The sequence below is a fragment of the Chiloscyllium plagiosum genome, chromosome 12 (genome assembly GCF_004010195.1).
Source record: "Chiloscyllium plagiosum isolate BGI_BamShark_2017 chromosome 12, ASM401019v2, whole genome shotgun sequence".
Taxonomy (NCBI): Eukaryota; Metazoa; Chordata; class Chondrichthyes; order Orectolobiformes; family Hemiscylliidae; genus Chiloscyllium; species Chiloscyllium plagiosum.
The window spans coordinates 61,521,213-61,527,817 of NC_057721.1; the positions used below are offsets into that span (position 1 = coordinate 61,521,213).

A 6,605-nucleotide genomic window follows, 5' to 3' on the forward strand; every position below is an offset into this window, starting at 1 on the left:
GGCTCTCTGCCTTTATTCCTGATGAAGGGCTTTTGCCCGAAACGTCGATTTTGCCTGTCCTCGGATGCTGCCTGAATTGCTGTGCTCTTCCAGCACCACTGATCCAGAATCTGGTTTCCAGCATCTGTAGTCATTGTTTTTACCTTATAGAAGATTATGCACAACTGAACATTTTTGACCAGATGTTCATTAAATACAGTGGTGGATTGCGTATTACAGATTATTGTAAAGCTAACATTGACAGTCAAATCAAAGCCCTACAGTGGTTTTTTTGGGGGGAGTGAGTGTGTGCAGATGCATTACAACAAAGATGCATGGAATGAAGGCAGTTAGCTGAATATTTCCACGATACAAGAATGAATGGTCTTGGAGACAATACTTTTAAAAATGTGTTTATTCTCTTCAGAGGACCTTTTTTTGGATATATGGCTGAATAATTTAGAAACTGTCTGATAACTGTAGCTTTCTTTTTTTTTGCTGCCACATGATTTGACAGAATATTTTGGTGCAATGTGATATGTGAACATAAGCAATAGGTCAAAGGTTTTGCAAAATATTACCACCAAACAGAAAAAAACTGGAAAATCAAATTGGAAATAAAAACAAGCAAACACAGCATTAGAAATTGGTTATGTCCTGTTTTTGATGACTGTAAGCAATGATGTACATATTGGAAGCCTGATGCTCACCACGAATTGAGCCTAAAGCCTCATTTCTACACTTTGAAAGAGCAGCCTCCTGACGCTATTTTCTTTACTCAAGGGAATGAACATGGTTTTGGTTGAAGTTTCTAGGTCAGTAATGGAGGGGGAAAGAGGTGGCAATTAATGGATGACAGTGATATGCCCTGGGGAGTACTGCAAAAACAGGAAATATAAGACTGTTTCTTCATATCAAGCATTTTTTGAACAAAAACTATTGATTGTTTAGGCAGCTGCTTATTAATTACAATTGTTGCTAAGATTTGAATGGTCTGTGACCACTGACAACTGGCTAACTTAACAGTGGTGTCCTGGAAGAGGTGTTGGGTCCCTCATTTACATATGGGGTCTGCTGTATTTTGCACATTCTGAAACCGATGTCCTCACGTACTTTGTATTTTAGTTGTGAAATGTTTCAGTGGAAAATATCATTTTTATCAAACAATTGACAAATATTTGTTGAACAATGTTGTCAATGTAAATTCCACCTGCTGGAATTTTAAATTTTAGTTTCAGATATTTCTTACAGTTTAACTAGAACATACCTTTAGAGTAACGTAACTAAATTGACTTTGTCTAAAGCAATTAGGCTCCATGATATCTCTTGCATTTCTTTTATGTTCTTATGTTTAATCAAGGCCCAATTTTAAATGAGTTTCCTGAAAAAAACTTGGCAAATATATTATGTGGGTCCCACTATTTAATCATTAATACACACCTCTTCGCAGTTGAATGAGTAAATTTTACTTAACTAGATTGTCAGAAATCTAAGGCATTGTCTGTGCTCACTTAGCTAATCTGTAGCCAGGTAGTACAGTGAATGCTGCTTTGGCCTGAAAGTCCTGCGGTGAGGGAGATGCAATAGTAGGGCTCCCACTTCCTTTCATAATGAAGCATTTGTGGAATTAGATCTGTTACAACTGATTATTCCTGAAGATCAAATATATCAGACAACAGCATTTTTATAGAACACAGAACATAGAAGAATACAGCGCAGTACAGGCCCTTCGGCCCTCGATGTTGCGCCGATCCAAGCCCACCTAACCTACACTAGCCCACTATCCTCCATATGCCTTTCCAATGCCCGCTTAAATGCCCATAATGAGGGAGAGTCCACCACTGCTACTGGCAGGGCATTCCATGAACTCACGACTCGCAGAGTAAAGAACCTACCCCTAACATCTCTCACCCGTTCCAGTGCCTCCACATCCTTCCTATAGTATGGCGACCAAAACTGCACACAATACTCCAGATGCGGCCGCACCAGAGTCTTATACAACTGCAACATGACCTCAGTACTCCGGAACTCAATTCCTCTACCAATAAAAGCCAGTAGGCCATATGCCTTCTTCACCGCACTATTTACCTGGGTGGCAACTTTCAAAGATCTGTGTACATGGACACCAAGATCCCTCTGCTCATCCACACTACTAAATTCATACATGCAGAATGCCTGCTTTATGGTTCAGGCATTATGTTAATATGTGCTGGCTCTTGCACACCTTCAGGAATAAAAACCGCAGTGACAAAAATAACAATTGTTAATTGTAAACACAGTGAAATTTATGGTCTCCCTACATAAGCTTCATTGAATGATACAACTAAAAAGACACAACCGGCCAATCATGTTTATGTGTGGGTATTTGAATAGGAAGGTTTAGAGGGATATGAGCCAAATGCTAATGGGACAGGTCAAATTGAGATGTCTCGTAGGCTGGACGAGTTGGACTAAATGATCTGTTTCCATGCTGCATGACTGTACAAATGTTGGAAAAAGCTATTTGATTAGTTTTACCATAATTCTATTAGTTTTAAAATAGTAATGGAAAAGGATAAACTGGATCTAAAAGTTAAAGTTCTAAGTTGCAGGGAAATCAGGAGGGCAAAAAGGGGACATGAGATAGCTTTGGCAAATAGGGTTAAAGAGAATCCAAAAGGATTCCACAAATATAGTAAGGACACAAAGGTAATTAGGGAGAGAATAGAGCCCCCTAAAGATCAGCAAAGTCATCTATGTGTGGAACCGCAGGAGATGGGGTAGATACTAAATGAGTATCTTGCATCAGTTTACTGTAGAGAAGGATATGAAAGATAGAGGACATGGGGAAATAAATAGTGACATCTTGACAAATGTCCATACTACAGAGAAGGAGATGTTGAACGTCTTAAAAGAATAAAAGTGGATGTACCCTAGAACTCTGTGCGAAGCAAGGGAAGTGATTGCTGGGCCCCTTGCTGAGATATTTGTATCAACGACAGCGATAGGTGAGGTGCTGGAAGACTGGAGGGTGGCTAATATGGTGCCACTATTTCAGAAAGGTGGTAAGAAAGAGCCAGGGAATTATAGACAAATGAGCCTGGCATCAGTGGTGGGGAAGTTGTTCCTGAAGGACAGGATTTACATGTGTTTGGAAAAGCAAGGACTGATTAGGGATAGTGAATAAGGTTTTGTGCATGAGAAATCGTATTTCCTCAGCTTGACTGAGTTTTTTGAAGAACGAACGAAGAGAATTGATGAGGGCAGAGCAGTGGACTTGATCTACTTGGACTACAGTAAGCTGTTTGACAAGGTTAGCACTGTTGCCTCACAGCGCCAGAGACTCGGGTTCAATTCCCGCCTCAGGTGACCGACTGTGTGGAGTTTGCACGTTCTCCCCGTGTCTCCGTGGGTTTACTCCGGGTGCTCCGGTTTCCTCCCACAGTCCAAAGATGTGCAGGTCAGGTGAATTGGCCGTGCTAAATTGCCCGTAGTGTTAGGTAAGGGGTAAATGTAGGGGTATGGGTGGGTTGCGCTTAGGCGGGTCGGTGTGGACTTGTTGAGCCGAAGGGCCTGTTTCCACACTGTAATGTAATCTAATCTAAAAAGTTCTTCATGGTAGATTGGTTAGGAAGGTTAAATCACATGGAATACAAGGAGAACTAGTCATTTGGATACAGAACTGGCTGGAAGGTACAAGACCGAGGTAGTGTTGGAGGGTTGTTTTTCAGACTGGAGACCTGTGACCAGCAGTGTGCCACAAGGATCAATGCTGGATCCATTGCTTTTCGCATTTTGGAAAGACAAATCAGGGCAGGACTTATACATTTAATGGTAAGGTCCTGGGGTGCGCTGCTGAACAAAGAGACTTTGGAGTTCAAGTTCATAGTTCCTTGAAAGTGGAGTCACAGGTAGATAGGATAGTGAAGAGGGCATTTAATATGCTTGCCTTTATTGTTCAGAGCATTGAGTATAGGAGTAGGGACATCATATTGTGACTATACAGGACATTGATTAGGCCACTTTTGGAATACTGTAAATGCAATTCTGGTCTCCCTGTTATAGGATGTTACAAAACTTGAAAGGATTCAGAAAAGATGTACAAGGATGTTGCCAGGATTGGAGGATTTCAGCTATAGGGAGAGATTGAATAGACTGGCGCTATTTTGCCTGCAGTGTCGGAGGCTGAGGGGTGACCTGAAAAAGGTTCACAAAATTATGAGGGGCCTGGATAGGATAAATAGACAAGGTCTTTTCCCTGGGAATGGGATAGTCCAAAACTAGAGGGCATAGGTTTAAGGTGAGAGGAAAAAGATTGAAATGGGACCTAAGAGGCAACCTTTCATGCAGAGGGTGGTGCGTGTATGGAACGAGCTGCCAAAGGAAGTCGTTGAAGTATAATAACAACATTTAAAAGGCATCTGGATGAGTCTATAAATAGAAAGGGTTTAGAGGGGTATGGGCCAAATGCTGGCAAATGGGATGAGATTAACTTAGGTTTGCTGGTCTGCATAGTTGAAGGGTCTATTTCTGTGCTGCAAAACTCTATGACTCTGCTCCTATCAGGCTTAGGGTTCCAACCATTGTAGTTCACTGCCATTAGTGTGCCTTCCTAGTTATTTTCTAATCAACCTGCTCAGAGTGTTGTTATTACACACCACTGAAAGAGATGAGACTGAAACCCAGGTCTCCTGACTCAGAGGTAGGGACACTACCACTGTGCCACAAGATTCCTAATTATTCTGAATTGAGTCACAGGAGCTGCCTTATCATGAATGGGAGAGGATAAACCACTGAGAATCTTAATGAGGCAATAATATGGTTTATTGTATGATATCAATAGGTACAATTAACATTGATTGGTCATGAATAATTAAAACAGTCAGCAAAGATGAGGCATGTCTCTTTACCTAAACATTGTGACATCATCAGATTGTGTGGAGCTAATGCAACTTCAACATTAACTCTTTCAGAACCATTACTTTATACACTTCCTTCTCAATTATGTTGTTCCTTTTTGAAAGTTACAAATAAATTAAAGCAATGCAATCCAGATCATATAGTTCAGTCTGTGAAAAAAAGCTCTTCTCCAGCCCCAGCAGATTTTCCTGCATTTCTAAATGTCTACACATCAACAAGAAATCGAGAGGGTTTTTTAAAAAATAATTGTATGACAAATTGAAAGATTGAAGGCGAAAACACCCACTTGAAGAATGAAATCGCTAAGATGAAGCATTTGCTTTACTTATTTTGGGGAGGGAGTGGTGGTAACAGTGGATACAGTGTTCTGCTGATTTCTGTTGTTTAAATTTGAATGCTGCTGTCATGAGAGACATGCCAGGTAGTGCAACAGGCATCGATAGATGTATAAATTGGCCATCCTTATTAATTTCACTATTTGTAACAGTGCCTTACACTACCAATCAAACTTCTCCCTACTGACGTCATCAACACTTACCATTTAAACAAAAACACCCGGACATTCGGATGTACAGAATTGTAACTCAAGGCCATTCTTTTTGAATTTTGACATATCTTTTTCAAATTAAAGAGTTTTCTGAAGGTAAGTTTCCCACTTTGAAAGATGACAACATGTCTGTTTAAAATTTTCAACAAATAACTTACGAAAAATGCTTCTTCCATGCAGGAACAAAGCAATACAAACAAAAACAACCCCAGGGCAATGCAGCAGGACGCATTGAGGCGGCGGTGGTCGTCCTCTCAGGAGAAACTGATGGAATCCATCTCGCACCCGTAAGTAGATAGAAGCTGGTCATAAACATGACTTACCGGTTTATTCTAAGACGCTGCTGAATGAAACACGAATCGTCCATAAGACCTGTATCTGCAATGAACAGGACTCGAAGGATGAGTTCCATCGATATGTCACAATCTACGCCACAATGGTTCACAGGATTCGAATGGTTAGAGTATCAAATATTTAGATCCATCGCCTTGGAAACGGTCGAAGGGGCACTCAGCGCACATGCATCAAATGTTGCCTCCAGGGAATTGTAGTTCATTTCTTCTACACCTTTCGTTTCAATCCGAGGGACAGAGGGAATGCTCTGTAATTGCACATAACACTGGTCTTTGCTGTTCAAAATAAGATTATGAAAATATCGGTTGCACTTGCAATCCGACAATGTTCACACGCACCGAAGGAATGGCTCTGGCTCCAAAACAACAGCAACAACAATCTGCGTTTATATGGTGATGTTCGCGTTATAAGGCGCCTGAAGGCGCTATGCCAGGATGTAAACATACATTATTTGGCGACCGGGCGCATAGAATAATAGAATCCCTACGCGTGGAAGCAGGCCATCTAAATTATGTCCAATGTTGATGTCCTCCTTCAGGAGGGATGTAGTTGCATTGGAAGCAGTTCAGAGGAGTTTCACTAGGTTGATTCTACAGAGGAGGGGTTTGTCATATGATGAGAGATTGAGCAGTTTAGGCTTATTGTCTCTCAAGTTTAGAAGAATGAGAGGAGACCTAACTGAGGTATATAGGTATTAAGGGAGATTTACAAAGTAGATGTACAGCAGATATTTCCCCTGAGTGGGGTAATCTAGAATGAGAAGTCATTAGTTTTAGGATAAGAGATAGCAGATTTCAAAGAGAGATAAGGAGGAATTACTTGTCTC

General features: G+C 40.9%; 1 protein-coding gene across 1 annotated transcript in view; it reads right to left on the bottom strand.

Annotated features, from left to right (window-relative positions):
* LOC122554839 (lebercilin-like protein) overlaps nucleotides 1-6,347 on the bottom strand; it is a 90,609-nt gene extending 84,262 nt beyond the window's left edge. Inside the window, exon 1 of the mRNA XM_043700187.1 lies at nucleotides 5,749-6,347. The gene's annotated coding sequence lies outside the window, so the exon portion shown is untranslated. The remainder of the gene's footprint in view (nucleotides 1-5,748) is intronic.
* Between the last annotated feature and the right edge of the window lie 258 nt (nucleotides 6,348-6,605).